Source organism: Schistocerca gregaria, chromosome 2 (genome assembly GCF_023897955.1).
Source record: "Schistocerca gregaria isolate iqSchGreg1 chromosome 2, iqSchGreg1.2, whole genome shotgun sequence".
In the NCBI taxonomy this organism is placed as follows: domain Eukaryota; kingdom Metazoa; phylum Arthropoda; class Insecta; order Orthoptera; family Acrididae; genus Schistocerca; species Schistocerca gregaria.
Genome location: NC_064921.1, coordinates 372,812,781 through 372,839,720, shown reverse-complemented (window position 1 = coordinate 372,839,720; position 26,940 = coordinate 372,812,781). Strand labels below are relative to the sequence as shown.

Genomic DNA, 26,940 nt, shown 5'->3' with positions numbered 1-26,940 from the left:
TCGGTCAATCAGGGCAGATTATAAACTGGCACTGGATGCATGTATGAAGTTCACTGTGCCATTGTGCTTCATCCCCTTCTGTACAACAAACTAATTTACACGGAGTAAATTCACTGTCCGCTAGCATTACGTACTAGTTCTGAGACAACGCGGTTTTGGCGACTTCGGCTACGGAAGTAAATCCATGTCATAAAAAATACTTGTCGATGCAGAATTATAAAGCCCTTTAAAGATGACAAGCCTGCAAGTACTATATGAACTGAGAACCATACCAGTCAATGCCTTTCTTCTAACATGCTTAAATCACCTTGCAGAATCGGCAGACATTACACAGACACAAGATCAGTTCTAAAATGCAACAAAACACTGATAGTCGAAATGCATGCACTCATCTGAAGAGGTGACGCACTGCACCGCTTCGTGCTGGTTTGGCTTGCCCATTTATTGAAGCAGTAAGGGAAGAGCGCAGTAAACAGAAGCGTAAGAGCAGTTCTATAGTGGCTTGGTCACATTATATGGCGTTCGTGATATCATCGCTTTAAGAGCACCCAGCTCTTCGTTTAAGAAACTACCGAGCTCATTTTCTTCCTTGAGGCTACGAGCATTCACAGTCGCAAGAACAGCTTTGGCAGAGAAGAGGACAATCGGTGCGATAGTTCCACTTAACTACTCGCCTTTGTTGCGAGACTTAAGCTCGCGTCACAAGCAGGCTAAGCACCGCTGACAGTTGCCATCAGGTCGGTGAAATTCGCGATACTGAAAATCCTGGTCTTCAGGGGCCAGTTGCTATTCAGATCGCCTAAAAGACGTGCAGATGTTATAAAAGCTCCGTGCTAGCAACAGTACGAAGAAGAACGTGGCTTGAGAAACACGCACGTTTCGACACGCAAAAGCCCGATTGTCGTGACGACAATTCCGCGCAATTTGCATGGTGTCCATAATTAGTTAGCGAATCAGGCGGAATCCCCATCAACACTGAGGCAATCGTCCCACCGACGCATCAGGTTGTTTGGTAAAATAGTGTGCTCTGTGTCATGGACTCTGCGGCAGCTCCCGGTGGAGGTTCGAGTCCCCCCTCGGGCATGGGTGTGTGTATTTGTCCTTAGGATAATTTAGGTTAAGTAGTGTGTAAGTTTACGGACTGATGACCTTAGCAGTTAAGTCCCATAAGATTTCACACACATTTTTGTACAGTGTGCTCTGCTGTGTGAAGTAGATTGTAAATACCCGTTGCACATACTCGTCCGACAGTATCTGTCGACCTATTAAGGCCTCTTCGTAAGGGACCGGAGGCGTAATAATCGCTTGGGGAGAGATCGGGGGTACAGAGCAGGTGCTCGGGCTTCTCACTTTAGTTGACGTAAGTCCTGCTTCACGACACTCCTGACATGGGAACGTGCGCTATTATGAGGCAGCAGCACCTCTCGTCGCAGTTTTCCTGGACGTTTCGCCGCAACTACACGCCATAATTTCCCGCCGTACACATCCTTCATTCTCATATGGATGTCTACCAGTGTTTGTCCTTCAGCAGCCAACAAAACTTTAACAGAATGAGCTTTTCAGTCGGCATTGGAGTTTGCACATATATGAAATTTCTTGACAGATTAAAACCGTGTGTCGGATCGGGACTCGAACTCAGGACCTTTTCCTTTCGCCCGCAAGGGCTCTCGTATTTAGATACCCAAGCAGGAACTGTGCTCAAAGCTTAACTACCGCCAGTACCTCATCTCCTACATTCCACGTTTCACAGAAGCTCTTCTTGTAGGACTGGCACTCCTGGAAGAGCGGATACCTAGGACACACGGCTTAGCCGCGACCTCGGTGATGTTTCCAAAACGAGATTTTCATTCTGCAGTGAACTGTGCGTTTATATAAGACTTGCTGGCGGCTTAAAACTGTGAAGTTTGGAGGCTAGGAGATGAGGTACTGACGGATGTAAAGCTATGACCACGGGTCCTGAGGCGTGCTTGGGTAGCGAAGTTCGTGGAGCACTCGCCCGAGAAAGGCAAATGTCCCGAGTTGGAGACTCCGTTTAGCACACTATTTTAATCAGCCAGGAAGTTTCAAAACATTAACAGTACTCTGATTCTGTTTGGATGTATTTGGTAATAAGTTGACCATCGTTCACGTTTTGCAAAAACATATATAATGTCTGATGGGATACCGCTGTCACTGGTTATACAATGTTACTTATAATCCGCCTTGACTGTAAAAATGTTTGTTCACATGCCCGGTTTCGGTTCCTCTACAACCATCTTCAGACCTGAAATTTCGGTTACAAGAGTCACCCGTCCACACATAGCGGCCTTCACATGCTGCGTTACAGCACGTGGCGCAGCATGTGAAGGTTGCTGTGTTTGGACGGGTTACTCTTGGAATCGAAACTGCAGATCTGAAGATGGTTGTAGAGGAACCGAAACCGGGCATGTGAATAAACATTTTTTGCAATCAAGACGGATTATAAGTAACATTGTATAGTTAACGTTTCAGTATTTACCGCACGCACATCAGAAAGACTCGAATGCCACATTGAATGCTTGTCCACATGTCGGTGATTGTATACACACATCGGAGTCGCGCGACGTTGCATTTACGCTGCAGCAACGCACTCAAACGGAAAGTTTTTGATCGCCCCTTATATTGTGAACGAGCAGATGAGAGATGGTCAGTTCCGATTCAGTCAGTGTTAATTCATGTCGTGGAATTAATTAACTGCGTAATTTCATGATTTTCAAAGGCGTGCAGTTTGGACTTTTATATTTGAACGATTGTACAACACTTCGCTACTGCAGTTCTTCGACGTTCTCGAGCCTTGTCACCATCCACTGGCAGTCGTGGACTGGAACTGATCCCGTAGCTGTACAATATATGTCCAAAAATAAATATTGTTTGACGGTGTTTACATGCTGCTGACGTGTGGCTATATTGTTACAGCCGGAGAATGTTCGCTGACGAGTCAAAACATTATGACTACCGGCCACCGCAAGACACAATGCCGCTTGTTGGCGTTACGGTCAAGAAATGACGAATACGAAAGTCAGTGCCTGTGTTGTCAAGAAATATGATGAATGTTCCATCAAACATGTATGTATGTTCCGGGACTGCAACTTACAAATAAAAGATGTCTCACTTGTACAGGAATGCTTTAATGGGATGTACGAGATATGACACATGGACGATTACGTATGGAAGTTTGGGTCTAGACGTGGGTCGTACTCCGACAGCCGAAGCGGTGGAGGCGCCCGCTCGAGTATAGCGGGAAATCAGGATTAGTCCAAATCCGGTACATATTATCAATGTCGACATTCCTCTATGCAGCTGGAGATAGTTCATACTGGCAACATTTCATGCCGATGATACTGGCCGCTAATGGGGAAATCCACTGACATGGCTCTCTTTGATAAAGGGCAGATTGTTCTGCACCGGGGTCTAGGAACGAGCAACTTGGAAAAGGCGATACTGCTTGAGAGTTCACGTGCTACTGTCGTGACCATCTACGGGAAGTGGTTGAAGGACGGTGAATCCACGAACAGACGACACGTCCACGCTTTATTACAGAACGTGTAAGTCAGAGGCTTGGGCGCTTTGTAAAGCAGGATGAGTGGCAATCTGACAGAGTACAGTGCTGGTACAGGCACAAGTGTTTCAGGTAACATCGTTGAGCGCACGTTGTTGAACATGGGACTCCGTTCCAGACGACACTGTATTTGTTCCCACATTGATCAAACGACATTGTCAATTACGATTGCTGTGGACACAGGATATTCGACCGTGGATCAGTGGAAACATGTCGTCTTGTCAGATGAATCACTATTCGTAAGGTCGATGGTCGAGTCTGGATACACTGTCATACAGGTGAATGGCTGTTCCAGACAGGCACCATTTCGCTGACGCAGGCCGTGTGGAGAGTATTATGCTTTGGGAGACATTCACCTGGGTTTCCACGGGACAATGACAGCTGGGAACGTTATAGCGAACCACTTACAAATCTTCACATCTGTTTCTTCCCCACTGGCGATAACATCTTCCAGCAAGATAACTGTCCGAGTCACAAGAAAGAAATTGTGTCACAGTGATTTGAGGAGTATGACAGCGAACTTACGCTGCTGTCTTGCTCACCATATTCCCATGATCTTAACGCGACGCGCCACATCTGGGACACAGTCGGCCGCCAACTCCGCGCCCATGAATCACCGACCCATAATTTACTGATATTTGATGCAATGTGCGTAGAGATCCTAAGTCATATACGGCGAAACCCAAGAACTTTTCGAATGCATGTCACATCGAATCGCTCTGTATTGCGTTGCAAAGATTGGCCAAGTCTTCATTAAGCAGATTGTCATAATGTTCTTTTGTACACGGTGTATCAGCCTATGGCGATAATAGCAGAGTGTCACCAACTCCCTATGACTTATTAGAACTAACTGATAGGGAATCCATGAAATAAACAACTACTTTGAAATAGTGTCGAACCCAGGCCTCCTGCTCACTATGCAGATGTGCTAACCACTACGCCATCCTGGCACAGTGGCTTTGCACAGCTGCACGGACATCCCTGGCACGCCTCCATCCTCCATACAAATTCCCACTCACGCCTCTGCCCACATGATATTCTCCCTACTCAGGCAGCATTGCAGAAGCTCTCGAACTGAATACCAGTTGGGCTGACGTGTAAATGGGAATTTGCATTGAGGAGGGAGGCGTGCTAGGGTTGTCCGTGCAGCTGTGCAAAGCCACTGTTCCAGGATGGTGTAGTGGTTAGCACATCTGTGCAGTGACCAGGAGAACTGGGTTCGAATCTCGGCCATGCTACAAATTTTCACTCATCGCTTCCGTCTGCATATACGTATCGTAGAAAGAATGAGATTTTCACTCTGCAGAGGAGTGTGCGCCGATATGAAACTTCATGGCAGATTAAAACTGTGTGCCGGACGAAGACTCGAGCTCAGGATCTCTGCCTTTTGCGAGCAAGTGCTCTACCAACTGAGCTACCCAAGTATGACTCAAGCCCCGAGGTATTGGCGGAATTAAAGCTGTGAGGACGGGGCGTGAGTCTTGTTTGTGTAGCTCAGTTGGTGGAGCACTTGCCCGTGAAAGGCAAAGGTCCCGAGTTCGAGTCTTGGTCTCGTACACAGTTTTAATCTGCCAGGAAGTTTCATACATCGTAGATGTTTTAGACTTGAAAAGGTCTCTCGAACAATATAGTTTCATTTGATAAATAGAACGCGTGAAAGCGTCGAATGTGGTTTCCTTAACTGCAGGACTGCACTTCCTTATATCCACTGAACGCATTCGCTTTATACGTATATCCGGCGAAAGGACTGGCCTGTGCGCCCCCCCCCCCCCTCCCCCGAAGAAATGGTCAAATGTAAGTGAATTTTTATGGGACTTAACTGCTAAGGTCATCAGTCCCTAAGCTTACACACGACTTAACCTAAATTATCTTAAGGACAAACACACACAACCATGCCCGATGGAGGACTCGAACCTCTTCCGGGACCAGCCGCACAGTCCATGACTGCAGTGCAATAGACCGCTCGGCTAATCCCGCACGGCCCGCTCTCCCGACTGAAAGCCCATCGAGTACATATGGGGTAAATGGCCATTTAGCAGTCGCCAACCACGCCGGTGGAGTAATGGAACGCCCTGCCACAAGAACCCCTTGGCCACCTTATGCCAAGCATTCACGATACTAAGTAGTTCAGAGTATGCACTGACGTCGTTGGTGATCACACACCTGTTGAGAACCATATCCCGCCTTTTGTAATGTCCAGGGGACCGAATGAAAAGCGGTGGCTTTATCATTGTCTCTGGATAGAAGAGTCATTTCTGTTCGTCTCATTGCATATGTGTTTCAGTTACCTTCTATACTACACCTTAGTAGTTCGTTCTATATATGGCCTAAGTTTCAGCGAGATATGGTACTTGACAGTGGCAGCGAAAGTTTCTTTCGTCCTTAAGTTTTCCACACCATTGTACTTCGGCATTCATAGCGAAACTAATATGGATTACCCTAGCTTTTGGTACAGTTCTGTCCCCAAGAAGAGGAAATGACACACAAAACTGGTCTTCCTACAAACAAAGCACTGTTCGTTTACGTACGATATTTGTGATTACATAGAGTAAGGTTATATCATTCAGTCAACAAATTTCGACTTTACTCAGTGTTCAAGTTCTCCCTATTGTGATTTCCTTTCTTTTGTTGTTCTCAGTTGTCTTAGGTGTTATTAGACATGGTACAAATGAAATTTCATCCTTGAGTACCGATGTGACCGATTCGATGACTTAAGGACTACATTTCCATCTGCTACCAGTAGTTAAAAGTTTGGAGCGTCAATATCTACCAAGAAGATTTCGAAAAGAGCGCTGTACCTGTCCAGATCACTCGCTCGCCTTCAAATACCCGTGTCTCTTTTTTGGGAAAATCTTGGTGATTTTACTGTATTGCAGTAATGACATTAGTCATCCGTATTTACAAATATCATGTTAGTGTTATAATGCGACGGTTAAAGCTGTGTTGCACAACTTTCTATCTTGAGAAGAAACTGACTTGAGATCATCAGAGTCCCATCCGCCTGTAGGTCTCGCAGTCTGGAAGGTGTGCCACGGTGGTATCGGAAGATATGGAGTATGTTTGTTTCCAGATTATTCAAGCCATGCAGTCGACAGCTTTATCTCAACAACCAGGCAAACACTATTAAATGTTCAACCTGCATTAGATTTTATATCATTTAGTTTTGCATGGTAGGTCATGTTTCAGTCGCTGTGCTGAATAAGAACGTCTCATTATATTTAGAAACCTAGAAGAATCTACGGTGGCAGAGTACACGTTATAAGAAAATAAAAAATTCCACTTCTATGACCAGTGGGGTTCTAAATTAGAATATGCGCTTGCGGCTACATCGAATCAAATGTTTACGCAGTCAGTATACTTGATGCACAGATCCGAAGAAGAAATGCACAGATCCGAAGAAGAAAAGCTGTCGTTTCTGGATGAGTTGTGGCGCCACACACGATACTGAATCATTGGCGCCGGCGTAGTTTTTAGTCGTAGGAGGTGGGTGTGTGATCACCAAGGACGGCAGTGCGTACTCTGCACTACTTCAGTATCGTGAATGCTTGGCCACGAGGTTCTTGTGGCAGGGCCGTTCCATTACTCCACCGGCGCGGCTGAAGACTGCTGTGTGGCCCCTGGTGCACGTAGGTGTGCTGCAGTACGTCTACCTAACGCATCCCACATGTACTCGATGGGCTTCCAGTTGGGGGAGCGGACAGGCCAGTCCGTTCGCCGAATATCCTCTCATTCCGAGAGCTCGTCCACCTCCGTCGCTAGACGTGTTCGCGCATTTACATCGATAAGAATGCAGTCAGGGTCGAATGCACCTGAGAAAAGACGCACGTGTGGAAGGAGTACAGTGACAGAATAACACTGATCGATGAGGGTACCGTGTTCAATAATTTGGATGTCAGTACACCCATGTAACATTATACCTTTCCATTGCATAAAACCTGGCCAAAAGGAGATCACATTCGACAGTGATCCTGGTTGCATTACCTGTTCCTGCCTCTCGTCATATGGCGGTGCGTCAGAGTCACTACTCAGACTGGATCTGCTCTCATAAGACCTCTTTGGTCCAGTCTCTTTGCTCTAATAACTATCACAAACAGTGTTGCTCGTAGACGAGAGTTAACCGTTGACAAAGTATTGGTCGTCGTTCAAAGAGACCACCCCCATGCAGCCGCCGTGCCACTGTTGAGCGTGAGGTTTCGGCTTTGCAATCCCATTAAATGTGCGTGCAATTGCACCCGCTCTTTGACATGGCTTCCTTCTTGACCGGTGTTCAGTGTTGTGGTAGTCTGCTGCCGTAGTGATCGCGGGCGGCACCTCCGCCCTTTCGGGCAGCAGTGCCGGTGGTTCGGAAAGTTCCCCACGCACGTGAAACAGTGCTGTGAGCGATACCATACTCCTGGGCTACAGTTGTCACACTTCACTTCGTACAGATGGCGAATACTGTCCTGGGTTGCGTTGTGCCATGCCTGCTCGCGCTATTCACGTAGAGTTGTTGGTTGACGAGTCGCACGAGTAACTTCTGGTCCCATCATACCCCCCCCCCCCCTCCCCCCACATGTGCCTTATTGGAGATAGTGCTGGCCAAGAAAGTTGCTGCGCGTCTAGCAGAGCACGTTGAATTTCGTGGGAGTTATGGCGGCGAGCATTATCCTTTTGCAACAACACACCACCTTCATGTTGCAAAAAGGGCAACAGAATGGGTCGAACAACACTCTGGACATACCGAGCCTCGCTTAGTGTCCCCTTCAGCAAAGATGAATGAGAGTTGTAGCTTATCGCACCCCAGACGACCAGTGTGTCTTCGACGAATGCACTGCGTCAGACAGCACTCACCAGATATGCGTCGTACGCGCAAACGATCACCACTTGCGTGCAGCCGGAATCTGTTTCCATCGTCGAAGACCACGGCGTCCATCCAGTCTTCCAAGTGAGTGGAAGACGGGCAAGAGGTGTGCATGCCTGCAGTCTCACTGCTAATAACTGGTTCGCTACAGTTCATATTGACACGTCTAGCCTCGCAAGCTCTCTTACCTGTGCTGTCTGCTGTGGTAACTGCTGCTCTCACAACACGAAGATCCTGGCGGGCGGCTGTGCTGCGTGGATTTCCACAACCTCCTCTACGGGTGTGAGAATGTTCACGTTATAACTGATACCAGCATCGTAGCACAACTGACCCAGCACGTCCAACTTGTGTGGCAGTTCTCCGAGAGGACAATCCCGCCACTCACAAGGCCACAATATGGCCCCTTTCGAGTTCGCTCTGTTGGCTGTAGGAAGCACGAGTGAGTCTTCGTCGCACGCTTGCCTGCTTCCTTCACACGTTTGAACCATACTGAGCCTTCTGGCGGTAAGCATTCTATTAAAGCGTAGACATAAACGACGCTCTGGTAAGTATGGCACTACGTTATCTGTTGGCGGATGACCTTGAAACCATTATCAGTAATCTGCTATCCCCCAGATGTCATATGCCGTCATCGAATCAAAATCGACTTCGTCTTAAGCTGTCTTTTACACTGTGGTATTAGCGAAGTCGTTTTGCAATGATTCGAACTGGTGACAGGAGGTAAGGCTGATTTTCGTTTGGTTCGCACCGTCCGTTCCGGAGTATCGTTATGAGGCCAGCGGCGGTAACCCCAGAGGCGCCGGCAAATTAAAGACCAATTAGGGCCGGCCAGCGCCGCCCAGCCAGAGACCAGCGTCGCCGTTTCCGGGTCGCTCCGCTCGGCAGCGCGGCACGCCGGGTTCGGCGGTCTGCCGCCGGGCGGCGCGGCGGTCGCGCGCTCGCCGCGCGCAGCTGCTCCCGTTCAAAACACGCGGCGCGGAGGGCCGCAGACGCCCACCTCCGGCTCTTCCCTCACGTGCGTAGACAGCCGCCCGCGCGATACGAGCTTCTGCCGCGACCGTCGCTCAGTGCAAGAGTGCGTCAGTGTCATCGTCGCTCATCCCCTTTGATGCCGGCTAATTTACTGCGCGCATTCTGATTGGAGCCTCTCTTGGTGAGTCGATTGGAAGATTTCGTACAACGAAGCTAAAGAAGATGTAAAATATTTTTCTTTGGTTCATCTTCACTAGACGCCTATTACGTATTATTTTCCTCATTACTCTTAGTAAAATATCTAGTTACCTTTATGATTCATTTTTTAGGGTTTCGTAGCTTAATCGATAAAAACGGACCTCGTATGCGATCACTTTGTTGCTCGTCTGTCTGTCTGACTGTTAAACATCCTTTATCTTAGTAACGGGTAGACATAGCAAGTTCAGATTTAGTCTAGTCTGCGAATGTTTATTACACCTACAACTTCAAACACCATATCTACGTGCAATAGCTATCTGATGATAGACAACCTGGATATCTGATGATGGATCAATTCCGAAACGGGTCATATGTGCAATAGTGTCATTCCTTTTGTGATGTTCGGCTTTTACCATTGCGACGCAATCAGCCTGAATGGAGAACTACTTATTATAATAGTGGTCTCCTGCTTCCTGCATAACTCTACATCACATTCACGTTATTGGTATTAAAACATTCTCGAAAGTCTTGGAATCTCTGGCACTAATATCTAGTCAGCATCATGTCAAAAACAGGAAAAAATGGTCGAGAATCTCGACTCCCGGAATGGATAAACTATCTGTGCAGTTAAGTTTGAGCTGAACCTTCAGTGTACGCACCTGGACAATTTTTTTCATTTACAGTATGTCCCTATTTCCCAGAGTGGTAGTGCATTATTTGATTGTGTCGCTCTTTCGTCTCTTACGCCTAAAAAAGTGACATTTTTTGCGAACTAAAATTTGTAGTGGAACTTATTTTTTCTCACAGTTCTTGGTGAAGATCTGCGATCTTCCGTGTCATCCTTACTGTTTGTAATTCTGGTAAAGTGCTGACGTTTTCTTTTTCTCCAACGCATCAGAAGTTCGTTACTCGAACAGTGCTGATCTTGTGCATATTTGTCGGTAAAAGAGCAATCACTTCTTTCGCCATAATTGTGGAGCAGCTGACTGGGTCGTTTACTATTAGCTTCACTTCAAATTTTGTTAACGTCGGGCCTTTCGTGTCTCCTTCCGTGTGTGCGACGTTTCTGCTTGTCTCTGTTTTCTATGATCGTCAGAACCTCTGTGATTCACTAATGTGGTGTGTCCTCGTGACTAAATGTGACATCCTGTATCGGGAGATCCGATTTAGGTCTCCTGCTCATTAACGTGCCGGCATTGCTTGATTTTATTTTTATGCAACTAATTTTTTGTTGTTGCCTGAGAAAGCTTAACGCCTCGTCAGTGACAAAGTGATAAGAGATAGAATGTTTGTTGAAGAATTTAACTGTTCGATAAATACGAAAGGGTCTCTTGTGAATTGGAAGTTGCAACTCATGGTGGGATCTTTTTTATAACCCTCATTCTTTTACGAAGGAAAGAGCTGTTATTTGCTCCAAAAATACTCGAGTTCGCTTAATAATTAACAGCCATAAAAATATTTCCTTTAAATTATTGAATGCGAAACATTTAGCGTTGTGAGTGTTGATCTTCAGGCAGTGCATGCAGTTTCAAAAGAAAAAAAAAAACTTTATACTAAGCCGTGTAATACCGTTTATAAAGTTTATTAATTATTGCGGTTGTGTCTGGCGCAGACTTCATATATATTATTGTCCATCTGACTGAGAATTCTCGCTATTGTTTATCTTGGCGCTTGCGTCTCATCCAGTGCACACATGGACACAGAGTGCTTAATAGCAGCATCCCCAACGATTATGGCATTCGTCACCAACTGATTGTTTTGATTCGTGTTGGAACATGTAGTAGGAACAGAATCACGAATTCAGCAACCATACCTGATGCAAAGTTCCTTCGGAAGACTCATCAGTAGCCAAATGAACAGTGACGAGATTTCTCCCATCAGAGCGATAGCATTTTTTGCACAGATGTCAACGGAAAATACAATCTCAGGTGTAGTGCTTAGATTACTTTGTTGCATGCGGCTTGGGAAGATTGTAACACCCCCAATTCATTTGAATTGTAAACATTTTGGAATAACTTAGCAGCATAACTTCTGATTTTTGTAACCGTGGCCTAATGGTTATAAAGATCGATTTTTTGACACGGGAGATGTTACAAAGGAACTTTGACTGCATAATAATACTACCTCTAAATTTCTGGTTCTGTGAAAATGAAGATTGTGGTTAGTTGAGCTATGTAAAGTAATATATTCTTTTTAAAACACAATGTGAGACAGTCACCACCTTCGGCTTACAGATTACTCACGTCTAATCTCAACAGAGGCCAAATACATTGAAATATTGTGACAGGGCCGGCCGGAGTGACCGTGCGGTTCTAGGCGCTACAGTCTGGAGCCGCGAGGCCACAACGGTCTCAGGTTCGAATTCTGCCTCGGAATGGATGTGTGTGATGTCCCTAGGTGAGTTAGGCTTAAGTAGTTCTAAGTTCTAGGAGACTGATGACCTCAGAAGTTGAGTCCCATAGTGCTCAGAGCCATTTGAACCATTTTTATTGTGACAGGCTATTCGGACGTTCAACACACGTAGTACACGTTGTAATCCGTTGGGCGACACTGTTGACGCTAAAACTGGGAAGTGGCACTCTGTCTTGCGACTTCCACTTTTCATAAAGTGAATAATTTTTTCTCACTAAACACTATAATTACATCTATTTACTGAGGGGCTATTCGCGGCGTGAGCAACATACACAGCCGCTGCTTCGTCCATCCACACTCCTTCCATTACGTGATCGCGACTACCTACTCACTGAACAACAGCACTATCACCGACCCAACACACCAGGCGATCGATTATCGATCTTTGTACCGACACGTGACCCGTATGAGTGAGAGATCACGAGTCCCTTACAAGATCAGCACTCTAAATTCGAAAATACGTTGTATCTAATAAATTGAAGACAGTTTTTGTGGCTGGTACTTGTCAAATTAGTGATAGCGCATGTACAATCTATACGATCGCTGCGACGGTACCCTACAACAACGTCTTATGATATTTGGTAATAATACTTTTACGTTTACTGAATTTGTAAAACGTTTGACAAAACACTGTACGCACATAAAACATGGTAATTTGGTTTTAATTTACTTATTTCTTTTGACACTGAGTTAACTGAATGTATTATTTATCCCTGGAAGTGGGAATCTAAATGTCTGGCTAATTTTTCTGAGCCATTAAGTTAAAATTTTTTTCAGGTAAAATGTTCCTTCAAAACAAGCACATAAATATTTATTTCGTAAATAAAAACCGCCTTTGCTCGCTGCGAGGTACTTTATTTCTCCCAGACGCGTTTCACCTTTCACTTTAAGGCACCTTCAGTGGGACCTAGAATGATACAATTTTGTTTGATATGCGATATTTTTGTATTATAAAACAGTTCGAGTCTCGTTTCTTACGTATATAAGTAATCACTTACAGTTCTTCCCGTTTTTTTTTTTTTTTGTTTTTTTTGTTGGAACCTACGTTTTCTCTCATCTGGTCACATACTGGAGGTCGCATTATTACTTCCTTACGAAGCATAAGCACATTTTCACGTTCCGAACTTGCGTTTCGTAAGGAAGTTGTAGTGTAACGTCCAGCATGTGACGAGATGAGAGGAAACACATAAGTAATCACTTATTTACTTAAGAAACGAGAAGCGAACTGTTTTATAATTTAAAAATATTACATATCAAAGCAAAACCGTATCATTCTAGATCCCACTGAAGTTGCCTTAAAGTAAAAGGCGAAACGCATCTTGGAGAAATAAAGTACCTCGCAGAGAGAAAAGACGATTTTTTTTTACAAAACAAAAGTTCCGTGGTTGCTGATAATGATGGTCAGGTAAGCAAACTTGTTTAGCACATAAATATTTGGCATCGACATGGCATTCCAAATTGCAATTTTACGGATCATTGCACTTCACGGTTTGTATTTTTCGAGAAATATCTAGAGGCGCTGGCACTTCGGTTCTGTTTGTCTACTTTTTAAAGGATAGATATATAGTTCCGTCGACATCGAAGTCTCCAGAGACGGAATATTCTCGAGCAGCGGTGGGACAGTGACTCGGCCGCGATCTTGTCAGGATAATTGCAAGAACCATTATATATTCTACCTGATAGAAGTATCCGGACACCGCTAACTAGTTGTCAAGAAATGCAGATCCGTCGGTTTAAAAGGGGGCGGGGAGTACTGTGTTGTCAATAGAAAAGCGTTAATGGCAGAATGGATGGATCAGGAGAATGAATCACTCGTGAATTCCTAAGTGCTACTAGTAATCCAGCTAGCTCGGTCACTGCGCACCGAGTTAAAAGAAGAGGCTGCAGCAGCCGAGCAGCTCCTCATGAGCCACACACTTCTGCAGTCAGTGCTAACCGACACGTGAGAGGCGTAATGAACGGCGGCGTTGGGCAGTGGATGACTGGAGTGACCAGTCACATTGTACCCTATGGAAATCACATGCGAGGATTGGGTTTGGAGAATGTCTGGAGAACATTACCTGTAACTGTGTGTAGTGCCAACTGTGATACGCAGAGTGTTATGGCGTGGTCCCGTTGTTGCGCGCAAGAAAACGTTAAATCCGGAAGGACATGAGAACATTTTACAGCGTTGACTGCTGCAGAGAGTATAGGAAGAGCTCTGAAAAGACGATTGGATCATTATAGCAATGCACCTTGTTACATAGCAGCACCTGTAAGTCAATGGTTTGTGAATAATAACATACCTAAAATGGATTTCCTTGCCCAGAGTCCCAACCTGAACGCAATGAAACACCTCTTTAGACTCCAGATCCTAGCATCAAATATCTCGACCTTCCGTGGGTTCGGCTCTTGAGAAATAATGGCCTGCGTTTTCTCTACAGACATTCAGGCACCTCACTGAAAGTTTCCCTAGCAGAGTGCAAGCCTCCGTAAAGGTGAAAAGTGGAACATAATCCATATTAATGTCCACTAAAAGCTGTCCGGACACTTTTGGTAAGACAGTGTCAGTGGTCAACATGTTTCATAGAGTGACGGTATATCTGACGCAGTTGGTGGTGATCTGCTCGTCGAATGGGCAGAGTAAGCTCGTTTCACCCCTCCACACACATCCCGTACCCTTAGTCTATTTGAGAGGAGTGGGCTCCGAGCTGTTTCCTGGGTTCAGACTCTCCTTCCTTTTGTCTTCGACAAAACAAACACACACTATACCTATATACACTTCTAAATGTCACCTGATGTTACGTGTAAGATACAAGACTCACGCTTCGCAGAGTAAAGGTGGTAGCTTGTATTTAGGTAGTTGATCATAACTATAGTTGCCTCAGGATTTTATTTTATAAAAACTGATGAGATCTGTTTTCTGAAAGTATAATTTCAAACACTTAAGCAGCTCCCCCCTTTCCTCACCCAATCGTCGCTTCTGTAGTAAATGTCTCGCATTCTAAACATGATAACATCTATTCATTTATCGTTAACATCTGTTCATCTGTTCAGTGGAGACTGTGGAGAGTCATACTGATGGATAATCTGAAATTTTTGTTTTGTCTTGAGGCGCTTGTGTAGTGGGCCTATCGCTGCGGTTTCACGGTATCTACATTGGACGTCAATAGACGGAAAAAGTGAGTAAACTGTTTATTATTTACAAAGGAATCACCTAAACTGTTAATTATTTTATCCCACTGTGAGACAAGACAGACAATGCTTCTTGGAAAATTAATGCAGTTGCCTACGAAACCATGATTGCACTCATGCGTGCATCTTCTCGTCCGAAGCAAATCGAAAGCCACGAATTTCCTTCTTCACGGCTCCAAAAATGTGGAAATCACATGGGGAGAGATCGTGACTGTATGGAATATTGATCAGAGGTTGCCAAGATTGTTTCAAGTACGCTGCAGAAGTTTCGCTGCGAAGCCCTTATATATCCTCCATACTGTCCCGATTTCTTCACGTTCGATTTCCTTATTTTTGGAACCCTGACGAAAGTTGTCAGTTTGCTTCGGACAAAGAGGTACACATCTGGTTAAAATGATAGTTCCTTACGTAACCACTAACGTTTTTCCATGAAGGCTCTGACTGAATTGTCTCACAATGGGATAAACGCGTTCCAGTTATGGCGATTAATTTTGAAGTAATAAACAGTTTACTCACTTTTTTCATCTGCCTCGGTTTCATTTCACTGTTCCTGCACATACTAAAAACATGGTCCTCTCCGCCTTGCAAAGAAAAGAAGCCTGTTAAATATTTTCAATGTGCTGTTTATTATTCTCGTACAATATCGAAATATTTGCAGGAATTGATACGTAGAATATTACCAAAATGCATAAGGCGCTTGAGACTCTTATTAGACAGTAGCACAACTCAACAGCCGTATTTAATTTTTTCGCCAAACGTGATAAACTACACTCCTGGAAATTGAAATAAGAACACCGTGAATTCATTGTCCCAGGAAGGGGAAACTTTATTGACGCATTCCTGGGGTCAGATACATCACATGATCACACTGACAGAACCACAGGCACATAGACACAGGCAACAGAGCATGCACAATGTCGGCACTAGTACAGTGTATATCCACCTTTCGCACCAATGCAGGCTGCTATTCTCCCATGGAGACGATCGTAGAGATGCTGGATGTAGTCCTGTGGAACGGCTTGCCATGCCATTTCCATCTGGCGCCTCAGTTGGACCAGCGTTCGTGCTGGACGTGCAGACCGCGTGAGACGACGCTTCATCCAGTCCCAAACATGCTCAATGGGGGACAGGGTAGTTGACTTACACCTTCTAGAGCACGTTGGGTGGCACGGGATACATGCGGACGTGCATTGTCCTGTTGGAACACCAAGTTCCCTTGCCGGTCTAGGAATGGTAGAACGATGGGTTCGATGACGGTTTGGATGTACCGTGCACTATTCAGTGTCCCCTCGACGATCACCAGAGGTGTACGGCCAGTGTAGGAGATCGCTCCTCACACCATGATGCCGGGTGTTGGTCCTGTGTGCCTCGGTCGTATGTAGTCCTGATTGTGGCGCTCACCTGCACGGCGCCAAACACGCATACGACCATCATTGGCACCAAGGCAGAAACGACTCTCATCGCTGAAGACGACACGTCTCCATTCGTCCCTCCATTCACGCCTGTCGCGACACCACTGGAGGCGGGCTGCACGATGTTGGGGCGTGAGCGGAAGACGGCCTAACGGTGTGCGGGACCGTAGCCCTGCTTCATGGAGACGGTTGCGAATGGTCCTCGCCGATACCCCAGGAGCAACAGTGTCCCTAATTTGCTGGGAAGTGGCGGTGCGGTCCCCTACGGCACTGCGTAGGATCCTACGGTCTTGGCATGCATCCGTGCGTCGCTGCGGTCCGGTCCCAGGTCGACGGGCACGTGCACCTTCCGCCGACCACTGGCGACAACATCGATGTACTGTGGAGACCTCACGCCCCACGTGTTGAGCAATTCGGCGGTACGTCCACCCGGCCTCCCGCATGCCCACTATACGCCCTCGCTCAAAGTCCGTCAACTGCATATACGGTTCACGTCCACGCTGTCGCGGCATGCTACCAGTGTTAAAGACTGCGATGGAGCTCTGTATGCCACGGCAAACTGGCTGACACTGACGGCGGCGGTGCACAAATGCTGCGCAGCTAGCGCCATTCGACGGCCAACACCACGGTTCCTGGTGTGTCCGCTGTGCAGTGCGTGTGATCATTGCTTGTACAGCCCTCTCGCAGTGTCCGGAGCAAGTATGGTGGGTCTGACACACCGGTGTCAATGTGTTCTTTTTTCCATTTCCAGGAGTGTATTACACAGAGATTATTTCTCTTTCTCTTCTTGATCAGCATCGCTTACTACCGTTACCTATTTCTGTATGTCCCACCTGTCTGCTCACTTTCCTTGCGTAACTTCTTCAATCGGCCTTGATATCTCGTGAAAGGTTCAAGCGTAAGTATCAGAAAATATCTTTGGTGACTGAGAATTGAATTTTATCACTTGACGCTTTAGCAATTTAACTTCTGTGCCTCTGGGAAGTGGGATACAGACTGCAGAGGGCCCATCAAATTCAATTTCTTATTTACTCTATGTCAGTCTTGCCTCGAAGTACTATAGCCAGAAGGTAGAGGTGATTACACTCAAATTCCCTCAGTTTTGATCTAGCATAAATGGACTCCATGACCTGCCGAATATATTTACAGAACGAAAGAAAACAGCCTGTTGATGAGATCAGAGTAGGTTAGGAGACGTAGAATCGAGCAAAATTTTCCAAATGACGATACATCGGAAATTCGCCGGTATGGACTTACGTCCACAAAACAACATCCAATCAACGACGAGTGCGCAGTAATGAATGCATTTAAATTAATGTATGCTGTGCTAAAAAGAGCGATTACTATTTAAAATATCTCAATCGTCATAATCAATCAAGCTTTAAATTCCTATCTATGGCTGGTAGCATTTTCTGTGACGATTACGGGGTAAGGCTTGACTACAAAATTAAATGCGGCAGAAGTATCGAAATGCCATTACTTTGGTAACGTAATCGGTGGCGAAAACAATAGTGCCAGACGCACCAAACACAACCGCTTACCAGACAAACTTCTACGCTCTCGTCAGTGATTTCGTTTTATAGCCGTGACTCCACAACGGGGCATTTACTAACCTATTTGCTATTTTGCAAATTTTGCTCGCATCAACGGCTGCTGTTTTACTCTGACTTCATTATTATCTTGTTTTTTTCTCCGCCCTGTACAGGGGAAGAATTGTTCAGGCGAGTATGTCATCGTATGACAAAACTATAGACGTTATCAAAATGTTTCTGCCTAATTCCGCGAAACCCAGCACTTATTGTTACTGATGAGCAATTGTCGCGCACAGCTCTCGCCGTTTATGCTTCGTGGATGCTGGTGTTGCTCGGATTTTTTTAGGAGAGGAGGCTTCAAATCAGTTCACTGCGAAGATAAAAACGTTATCTGAGTTTGTTCTCAGATAACCTCGTGTTACGTCTAATCAAAGACACAAGGTAACACCGTGAGGTGAGTCAGCGTTGTATATGACGCAGCCTGGTTCCGGGAAAAAATAGGGACTCATAGAGCGTGTAGCTTGCAGCGCACTGCCGTCGGTGATTAGGACATGCGCGTTGCTCAACAGCAAAATTGAATTCTGCTACAGTTTGCATAGACACGTGTTATTGCATAAATGTTATCATATTTTGCAGCGATTGATATGTTTAAATAAATCTTTTGGGATTTTAACCGAAGTTTATGAACAATATAATATAAAAACCACTCTAAAACCCTACCTGTACGTCGTTCACCATAAGAACAAACCTGATGTAAACAAACACAAGCGCGACGATTGGACAGCAGCCGTAACTGTCTGACACTGGTGTTGTTCCGCTGTTCAAAGCACGACCAACTTATGTATTAAATATCTTACTACTGTGTCATTGTAAATGAAATTTTAGGACATTCTCGTATGTAACAGCCATCAACGTTTTTCTTAATCATACTTTAGCTAAGTAATCTTTATTTCAAAATCGTGTACGGTCACAGTACTCGTGTTCTAATTGGCTCGCTGTTAAGACGTACTGTGAAAATTGCTGACACTACTTCCTGCTTCGTTGTGTAACATGCTCGCGGAACACCGTTAATGGCGAGAAACAAGTTATTCTTAACGTTTTCCCCAATCTTACATTGAAAAATCTGCCCTGACGTTTTTCGGGAAACACTGTCTATTAAATATAAGTTCATATTCATATTATCTTCGTGGCGTCATCGGTAGCATTGTAGAATGATTATCATGTATAAGACCGGGTAATAGTTCGCTTTCCGTTGTGGTCTATTAGTTTTTTCGGTTTGAATACTTAGATCATTTAAATATGAGATTCATCAAATACATGTTAATTAACTCATGCTTAACCATTTTTTTTTTAAATGTACGTCTTCTAGTTTCTAATCATACATCGCACTCAAAATTCTGGTTTTCATTGCAGATATGAATTCTTAAGTATCGATATTTTATAAAAGTTTGATAAACATTGCTAAAGTTAAGAAAGCATTACATAATCAAATTTTTTGGAGAAAAATAAAAATTAGATATTGTTTCCTTGAATATGTCCGTTTTTTTTTTGTAGGACAGATACGGTCTCACACGAGCCAGAGTGATAAGCGTCGTAGAAATACGGAAAACAATTATTTTCACGGCGCCGAGCACACCGTACAAATGCTGCATTTTTAGTTAGTAACCTTACAACTGCTATCTGAGCGAAACAGAGATTTGTTGTGAGAAGTAACAGTACATTTAAGCTGCCAAACGTAATGTAATTAATGCACGAAGCTTTGTGACACGTCACTGCCGAACGATGGCGAAATGCAGAACAGCACGTCATATGAGGGGAGAAGGACAAGTGGACTTTCTTGGTAGCCTGGGATTCTGTTGTTGATCTTTCCGTTTTCAACGTAGAAGTACTGAAATGTACTCCTCGGAGTCCAATACGGGCTGGCCGGAGTGGCCGTGCGGTTCTAGGCGCTACAGTCTGGACCCGGGCGACCGCTACGGTCGCAGGTTCGAATCCTGCCTCGGGCATGGATGTGTGTGATGTCCTTAGGTTGGTTAGGTTTAAGTAGTTCTAAGTTCTAGGCGACTGATGACCTCAGAAGTTAAATCGCATAGTGCTCAGAGCCATTTGAACTAAGTCCGATAAGGAAGGAGTTCAGAAATTACCAGACGGCTGACTAATACCTTCAGAGGCTTCAATGTTTAACTACATGGGAAATCAGCAGTGCGCTTTTACGCCAAGCATAGCTCACGCAGAAAAATTACCCTTGTTGAAGCCAAAAATTTTCATCACTTTTTTTTTTAATTACAATCCCATGTTAGCTAAGATAGAGGGCTTGTTATGTTTTCCGTTAGCCCACCTAAGAAGGGTATCGCCTGAATTTTGCCATATATAATTTCCTTCCATTTAAAAATTAAATAACATTAAGAGCTATATTGTTCTCTACTCGTCTCTTTTTACGTCTTTACTGCAACTGTTCACATCACTGCAGGTTAGTTGGATCACTTGCCTGGCCAGTGCTGAACAAGTTAAATGCGCCGCTAAATCTGTTGCCCATATCATTGCTGAGTCGATGTTATCGTAACGCTCAGTGTAAAATGTGTCATTATTACCCTTGACTGTACTCGAGACTGCTTGGCTTCCGCTCCACGTGAAACGAAATATAAAGAGCAGCAAACGCGGAAGAATACATAGTGTAACGTTAACGTGAGGCTTATTTTTATGATGAAAGGAGGATAGCTGAGTTGTCAGCTTATATGACTGCCAGACCTGAATCCGGGTTCGATTCCTGCTACAGCCGTGGATTTTTGCTCGGTGGGAGGACTGGAACGGATTGCTCTCAGCCTCCTGATGTCATTTGAGGAGGTACTTGAATGAGAAGCAGCTGCTCCAGGCTCTGGAAACTCCATTCTCCTCCATACCGCTTCAAAATGAGACGCGAATTGTGCGCGCAAAGAAATTGTTGGTAAGCCTCCGTGTGAACTCAATTATCTCTAATTTTCCCTTCATGCTCTTTCCGCGAGATGTACACAGGAGGAAGCAATGTACTGGTTGATTCTTCAAGGAACGTACGCTTTCGGGAATTCAACAGTACACCACGTCGTGGTGCAGAACGCTTTTTTTACGTCTGCTACTGGAGTTTGCTAAACATTTCCGTGACGCTTCCGCGCTTTTTAAATAAACCTGTAACGAAACGTGCTACTCTTTTTTGGATATATTTTCCTTGCCAGTCCTATCTGATACGGATCCCTTCTGATTAGCAATACTGAGCCAGCAGGTGTGGCCGAGCGGTTCTAGGCGCTTCAGTCTGGAACCGCGCGACCGCTACGGTTGCAGGTTCGAATCCTGCGTCGGGCATTGATGTGTGTGATGTCCTTAGGTTAGTTAGGCTTAAGTAGTTCTAAGTTCTAGGGGACTGATGACCTCAGAAGTTAAGTCCCATACTGCTCAGAGCCATTTGAACCATTTGTTATGTAACCGTTTAGTCGACGAGAGAGCTTTGAACAAACTCCAGTGGCAGACGTTACACGAGAGATGTTGAGCATCACGGAGAGGTTTATTACTGAAATTTCGATAGAGTGCGTTCCGGAAAGCGTCAGGAAACGTGTTGTTTCCGCCGTTAGACGTCTCGAGAAATGACCACGAGAAAATCCGAAAAATTATATCTAATAAGCAGAGCAGATTAGTCAGTTGTACCAGAAGTACCTTCCGTCACACACCGTAAGGTGGCTCGCGAAGTATATACACACAGACGTTTGTGGAATGTTTTTGCCTTGTGGGCTAGCATCTTTTCTATTCTTTAACAGAGTATGTTCTATGTCGATAATACTTAATAGTTTAAGCCAAGCTGAAGCTTATGACAATGCACACAGGGCCACATTCACTAGTGTTTTCAAAGAGTTTGTTCCCACGTCTGGCACAGATGTGCTTAGAGGCAACACATTTCGGAGTAAAGTTCAGTGCAGGAATCTCACAGTCACAATCTGAAGTCAGAACTGGTTTAAACAAGAAGATGCATTATCTCTAATACTTTTTAATTTAATTTCAGAAAGGTAGAGAAAGAACACAAAAAATTTTAGCCCCTCTGGAATAAATCGTCGAAATAATACAAGAAATGGGCTTTCATATCCGAATGATGTTGTTCTCAAAGGGAAGTTGCAGCTCATAACAAGTTCTTACAGAAATATTGCAAGAGTTACGAATCGACGAAGAGAAAACAGAGTACACGGTCGTGAGCAAGGCGCGCAATGGCGGCACCCTATTGATAGTTGATGAATTCAACTTTAAAGAGAAGATATATTTAAATATTTGGAAAGAATCTTTTGCTAACAGAAGAGAATGGAAATTGAGAGTTTGGCAAGGTCCACTGTGCTAAGCACAGGGTAGATCAAAATGAATATACGGGCCTTAAGGCTTTGTAGCATTTATTAAATTCAACTTACGATTCTAAATAATATATCAAATGAATGAGCAACTCAAACAATTTTTTTACATGTATTGAGTGTGAGCATCATTCGTCACACATCGAGTCGATTGGCGAGTTCTCCTCAAACCTTGATCAGTGTGTATGGAGTAATTTTTGCAACAGTGAGGTTTCTAAAGCCGAATATATCGGCTGGTAGCTGAGGAGCATAGGCGTGATACTTTATGAATTCCCCAAAGGTAAAAATAGTATGGCGTTAGATCATGTGTGAACTTCGTGGTTATGCAAAACAAGCTCTGCCAGCCGGCCCTTTGCTCCCAGTCCAACGGTCGTGGACACCGTCGTTTAATCAATCGCCTAATGAGTTACACCAGTTAGCTTGCGTACCATCTTACTGTCAAACAAAGTTCTGTGTTTCAGATTCTTCCAGTTGGGGACACAGCCATAGTTCTAGCACCTCAAGATGAGGAACACCAGTTGCAGCTGCTTCAGCAAGAAAAGTCCCATGAGTTTTCGCCGGTATATGGCACAAAAAAACTTTCAATTTAGGGCAATCTCGATACAACCATACCACCTTGTGCGGATTTCCTTAACCCCAGATGCACATATTACCTGTATGTGTGTTCAGGTTTCCACTTGAGTGAAATTTCGTGTCATCTCTGAAGACGGCACGATCCAGAAAATCGTCGTCGTTTTGCAGCAACATTCTGTTTGCTAAGCTGGGATGTGAAATGTAGTCTGTAGGCTTTGGAGGCTGTAATAACTGCAAACGATACGGACTAATCTTTAAACGTCTGCTATCAAGTCTCTACACAGAGGTCAATGTAACTGTTAATTCACATATCGCCTTCCGAAATGACCTCTCGGCGCTACGTGTGAAATAGTCTTTCTCGTTCAACACGTTCTACAGTCATTCTTGTTCGTGTCAAACTCTTTCCTTTGCACACAGGTATACAAACAAAACTTTTTGAGTTGTTCTTTCATTTAATGTATTAGATGTATTATTATGGTTGTATGTTGAATGTAATAAATGGCACGAAATCTTACAACCAGTATAGCGTGCTGTGAAGTAGAGGCGTTTCGAGAAGTTTTAAAATCCGAGTGTATCAGACCGCTATTTTACCGGTACCTCTAATAAGTGTCTGAAACATTTGTATTATGAAAAGCAAGTGAACAAAGGCTGCTAATCTTAGAGAGAAAGATGATGATGAAAATATTTGGCCCTCCAGTCACAGGACTGGAGGGTCTTAAAACAGGTGGTGAACTTCACCAAGATTCCAATGATTTCATTTTTATGCAGGATAATGCTCCGTCTCACTTTCACCTTGAGGTGCAGTGTTATGTTAAGAACACCATTACACGACGTTGGATTAGAAGAGGTGGACAACAAGATCTTGTTCATTGTTTCTGGCATCCCAGGTCACCAGACCTCACACATTGTGATTTTTTCTGTGGGGGGTACATAAAAGACAGTCTTTGTACCACCTATCGCAGCTACTCTTCAAGAAACTGTCAAATCAATCAATAGGGACGTTTTTATTAGTGTGTGGAATGAAGTGGACTACCGATTCAATTTTTCTCGAGTAACTTATGGTGCTCATGTATAGTGTATGGTATAGTATCTGTGACAATGTAATTCTTTGAACCTTCCTCTATCCAGACACATGCGCATTGTGTTTCTGTCTTTTATAGTTTGTAACAAACAACTGAAATCTGTTCTTTCTTTTTGGATCACCCGGTACAATTGGCAAAGCGATACTCAAAAGTTGATATTGGGCGAAGGATGAGAACTGACACCTAATTAGCGTGGAAGAATCCTTGGAGAGGTCATGAACAAGATGGAAGGATGATATCAACAAGGATATGGAGCCAATGGGCCTGGGCAAAGGAGAACGGGTCACGCAAGCCGGCAACAGAAATGATTGGGAGAAGGGGGGGGGGGGGGGGCGAGAACGTAGGGAACGCGTGTAGTCTCACAGGGCAAAGCGACAATTAAGAATGGAGAAGAGGAGACCATCCAGCATAGGCGATTGTTACCGTGGATAGCGGCGCAGACGGCTGCGCACTGTAACAGCGTAGTAGAGCACCACCTGCGCGCTGTCGCCGGACTGATTGATCAGCAGCGCCTGCGGTCCCGTTACGGTCTCACCGTCCACCGCTTCCCGTCTCTGGACGATTCCTGTAGGTCTGCTGTGAGACTGTGGTCGATGCCGCGGGACTGTGGCGGCGCCATCACAAATCTGGAGCAGTTACGCGGTAACTGCATTAACAGCCGATTGCCAGATAGCAACGGCAGTCAGCATACTCTACGCGTGCTGCTCGCTCCTTGCCACTGACCCGGCTAGTGCGTCGTTACTCACGGCTGATACCGTTCCAGAAGTCATCTCAGACGTTCCATTCGTATGCAAACGATGTGCTATGTGATGTTCTTCCTCGCTGTTCGTGACGTTGATACCCCGTCTACTGCACCGATGGAAGAGAGACGGTGGCTCTATTTCACTTTGAAATGTTGAGAGCAGTACATACACCAGCCTGAAATATTACACAATTTAGTAAACCGTGCTATTCTATGACGGAACACGTAAATATACACGTAGGAACTGGCGAGTTACTCTTTTACCCGACATACTCACATCTGCAGATGTTTTGATGATACCGGGACCGGATATAACTCTACAAACATTTGTATTCAAGAGGGACAACAGAATTTATTGTACAGTGTAACTCGTTTGCCATTCTCTTCCTAAGACACTTGTGTGCGACGTGTTAGATGAGTAGTTACGGACAGGATGGCCGCAAGCAATATTCTGATTCGTACGAGGGGAGTTTAACAAGTAATGCAATACATTTTCTTTTATGAAAGCAGGTTACTTTTGATCAGGACCCCAATAACCAAATAATTTACTATTCCACTGGCTACAAAATCCCGTTTTTCAACACAATCTCCTTTCAATTCGACGGCCTTACGCGACCTCACTCGGAGGGCCCGTATGCCACTCTACTAGTCAACGTCGGAGTCAACATCGCGATGCATCAATAACGTTCCCGTTACCCACGTGCTGCATCCCTCACAGTGCATCATTCGTTGGGCCAAATAGAGGGAAGTGGAAAGTTGCGAGATCCGGGCTGTAGGAGAGTGAGAAAGATCAGTCCAAATGAAGTCCTGTGAGCTCCTGTCGCATGTACAGACCTGTGTAAGGCCTTGCTTTGTCACAGAGACGGAAAAGTTCATTTCCTTTTCTGTGGGGATGAAGAGGCTGAAGCCGTTACTTCAATTTTCTGATGGTAATATACTCCCCTTCCTGCAGTGGTTACACCGGTTCCCGTGAGATCAGCGAAGCTAAGCGCTGTCGGGCGTGGTCTGCACTCGGATGGGCGACCATCCAGGCCGCCATGCGTTCTTAACATTTTTCGGGGTGCACTCAGCCTCGTGAAGCCAATTGAGGCGCTATTGGACCGAATAACAGCGGCTTCGGTCAAGAATACCATCTCACGACCGGGAGAGCGGTGTGCTGACCCCACGCCCCTCCTATCCGCATCCCCCCCTGAGGATGACACGGCGGTCGGATGGTCCCAGTACGCCACTCGTGGCCTGAAGACGGAGTGTTTTTTTTTTTTTTTTAAATATTATACACTTCAGAGTTGATCGTTGCAGCTTGATGGAGGACATCAAACTGAACAACGCCTTCAGAGTCCCAGAAGATGATCGCTATGACTTTACCGGCTGAGGGTGCGACCTTGGCTTTTTTTTTCGGTGGATAGGTCACTCCATGGTTCAAGTGGCTCTGATCACTATGGGACTTAACTTCTGAGGCCATCAGTCCCCTAGAACTTAGAACTACTTAAACCTAACTAACCTAAGGACATCACACACACATCCATGCCCGAGGCAGGATTCCAACCTGCGACCGTAGCGGTCGCGCGGTTCCAGACTGTAGCGCCTAGAACCGCTCGGCCACTCTGGCCGGCGTCACTCAATGGATTTCCGTTTTGTTTGTTTCGAAGTAATGAACCCATGTCCCAACGACTGTGATGATGTTCGACAAAAAATTGTCACGATCAGCCTCGTAAGGCGCAAGCAATTCCGCACAGATGGTTCTTCGTTGCTATTTATGGTCGTCTTTTAGGCGACGAGGAATCCAGTGGTCACACACCTCCGAGTACCACAACTGGTGGACGAGTGTGTCAACACTACCAGCGGAGACGTCCAGTTGTGCAGCGAAGGGCTTGATTGTGATCGGTCGATGGTGGATGAGAGCGTCCGCAAATTCCAACAGGAGTCACAGCTGTGTCCGGCAGGCCGGCACGCAGGAGCAGGTACAGCTGCCCATGCAGCTTCAACACGATACCACAGTTCATCAAGAGTAGTGACTGGCGTATTGTGACGAGCCAGTTGCTAGGCCACCATTGACCAGATGTTT

General features: G+C 45.2%; 1 protein-coding gene across 5 annotated transcripts in view; it reads left to right on the top strand.

Annotated features, from left to right (window-relative positions):
- Positions 1-26,940, top strand: part of LOC126319852 (espin) — a 569,186-nt gene that overhangs the window by 137,773 nt on the left and 404,473 nt on the right. The window contains exon 1 of one of the 5 annotated variants that reach the window (XM_049993573.1): positions 9,434-9,570. The exons of the other annotated variants lie outside the window; for them this stretch is intronic. The gene's annotated coding sequence lies outside the window, so the exon portion shown is untranslated. Of the gene's footprint in view, positions 1-9,433; positions 9,571-26,940 lie in introns of those variants that run through there. 5 annotated transcript variants of the gene reach the window in all.